Raw genomic sequence first — 2,883 nt, 5'->3', positions numbered from 1 at the left:
AGCTTTTGTCCGTCACAGAGGTCCAAATGGCCACCACCTCCCTTTTATAGCCTGTGGGGTGTGGTCCAGTGACTCAGCTTAATCTCTGGCACGTCTCCTTTTCTGCTGCGCACGCTTGTCGCTCCTACGCTGGCGTGGATCCAGCCACAACTTCTCTTCCTCACTATCTGAAACACCTGGCTCCTGGCCAATCTCAGAACCACCTGGCTCCTGGTCAATCTCTTCTCCGTCGGGAGACACCCGAGGCCTTGCCAAAGAGGAGGGTCCTGGAGAGGGAGGCCTGGCCATCTCCTCTCCTTCATGTTCGGAGCCTTCTTCCTCCGATAAGAGGGGCTCACAAGACGGAGCCACAACACTGAGCCACAGAAGTTCTTCCATGTGTATAGGAAGATAACGAGAACACTAACATTTGTTTCTCTGAAATATTTTTTAGACTTTGTTCTCAGCCAGATGTGCACACTGACTTAAAAAGATGCCTAAGGTTGTCCTTCAGGCTTGTTGTGCACAAGGCATGACAGAAGGAATTGGAAAGGATGAGGGGGAAAAAACAGGCTCTGTTTTTAGTTACAAAAGCTGAAGGAAGCACCTTGCAGTGCTACATCTCTGGCAAGGATGAGACTGAGGGGTTAGATAATATTCTATAGAGAATAGAATAGAATATAACTAGAATACAGAGAATAGAAGCTTCAGCCTCTTGGTTCATCTATGGTTCATCTATTAATGAACAATTCCAGAACAGGCTTATCTGACGGCCTGGCATTTTGAAATCAGATGAAGTATCTGTGGTATTTCTCACAGTGCCAATCAACCCAGCATGTATTTGTACAAAAATTCCTGGCTGATATCAAAAGCTAACCTTCAAATGTCGGACATTTGCAGGAACTGGGCAACAGTTTGGACAAATGCAAGAACAACGAAAACCTTCAACAGATTCTTACCAATGCCACAATCATGGTGGTCAGTGTCACTGCATCCACTACCCAAGGGTAAGGTGGGTACTCTGTAAGAACCGAGGGGAGGATTTAGAAGGGATTTGGGAGATCAGGTCTGGGTAGGGGCTGGGGCTGGGGCCAAATCCACACACAGGGCCAAAAACCCCCCACAGATTGTTCCACTCCTGACCGAAGGTGGGGCATTCCTTTAATTCTTAATTCTTTGCACACTGAGAGAAAAGATCTTCCAGCCTTCTCTTTGGTGTGCTTTTCTTCACCTTCATCTAAGACAGTGGTTCTCAACCTTTTTAATGCCGCGACCCCAACCGGTCGTAAGTCGAGGACTAAACCGGTCGTAAGTCGAGGACTACCCAACCGGTCGTAAGTCGAGGACTTTCCCTGCCCGGGAGCGCCACGCATGCGTGGTTCCGCCCCCTGCGCCGGCCGAGGCGTAGCTGGCAAGCGGCAGAGACGGAGCAGGCCGACCACCAACTGGCCCAGCCCAAGGGAGGTAAGGCACCCGCCGGAAAAGGGGAAAAAAATGGACAAAAAAAATGGCGGACAGCCTTGCTTGGCGACCCCCGTGAAATGGTCGATCGACCCCAAATGGGGTCCCGACCCACAGGTTGAGAACCACTGATCTAAGAGAGGAGGACTGCTTAGGTATTTAAGAAAGCTTACAAGAATGAGTAGCGCTCCAGCAGAATTGATATACTTTTAACCATTATAGTAGTTTTCCATTAGAGGATTGTATATTCTTCATGATGGGTGAAAAAGTGCCAGAGTTCAAATGAAAGTGGGGTGGGTGGGGGGTTGTGCTGCTTGTACATTGATGTCTGACAATACTGACTATATTTAAGAAGGGTAGGCAGATAAGAAAGTTGTGTATCTAGCTTTTTTCTAAGTATACTTGAGAGTAGAAATAAAAATGTTAGCATAATTCAGATATTATTCTTGATGCAGCTTGCCTGCATCGCCGAAAATCAGGAAAACATTACCTTATTATCTCAGCCCTTACATATGTTCCTGAATCTTGCAAACTCTGAAAAGTGTTTCATTTTTTCTCCCTTCCCTAACTCTGTGCCCTTCAGATTCCAGCATAGATAAAGGAATGAAAAGAGTTAACATCCAAATCCACTACATCTAAAGCCAAACTTAGTCCCACCAGGCTAGGGAAGATGGAACTAATATCTATAGGATGCTACTGAGAGACCCTAATGAAAAGGACCTTGCTTTAGCATGTTGCTAATATCAATGATGCAAAATGAATATGAAATTACAAGAGGGCCCTTTCTGTCACTGCAGGCAACAGTTGACCGAGGAAGAACTAGAACGCATTGAGGAGTCCTGTGACATGGCCCTCGAGCTGAACCAATCGAAGCACCGCATCTATGAGTATGTGGAATCCCGTATGTCCTTCATTGCCCCAAATTTGTCCATCATTGTTGGGGCCTCCACTGCTGCCAAGATCATGGGTAAGTTTGTTGCTGGAGAGCTGTGCGCTGCACATAGAGTTTTTGACTAAGCTGTAGAGTTGCAGGAAATATGTGGTTTTTAGAGGGAAGTTAAATCTTTCCCCTCTGAAAGGATGATTTTGTTTTGTTATTAGGAGAAACTATTTTGCCCTTATACTTCAGCTTTATCAGAATAATTCACAAGTGAGCTGTTTTTTCATTTAAAACTACGGAACCAAGAAATGCCTGGCTGAACAGTAAAGATTCTATTTCTGATATACAATTAATTCTGGCAAATCGCTTCAAGGTACTGACTATCATCTTTAAGGCGCTCCATGGCAGCGGACCAGGATACCTTCGAGACCGCCTTCTGCCACAGATTACCTCCCATCGGCCAGTACGCTCCCACAGGGTGGGTCTCCTCAGGGTGCCGTCGGCCAGACAGTGCCGGCTGGCGACCCCAAGGGGGAGGGCCTTCTCTGTGGGAGCTCCCACCC

General features: G+C 46.9%; 1 pseudogene; it reads left to right on the top strand.

Annotated features, from left to right (window-relative positions):
- The window catches only part of LOC107300674, a 12,325-nt pseudogene extending 9,868 nt beyond the window's left edge, over nucleotides 1-2,457 (top strand).
- Nucleotides 2,458-2,883: the final 426 nt, after the last annotated feature.

Source organism: Protobothrops mucrosquamatus, unplaced genomic scaffold, assembly GCF_001527695.2.
Source record: "Protobothrops mucrosquamatus isolate PMUCROS unplaced genomic scaffold, P.Mucros_1.0 scaffold7919, whole genome shotgun sequence".
NCBI lineage: Eukaryota > Metazoa > Chordata > Lepidosauria > Squamata > Viperidae > Protobothrops > Protobothrops mucrosquamatus.
Note: the sequence above shows the minus strand (reverse complement) of the source record. Positions and strands in the feature narration are given on the sequence as shown.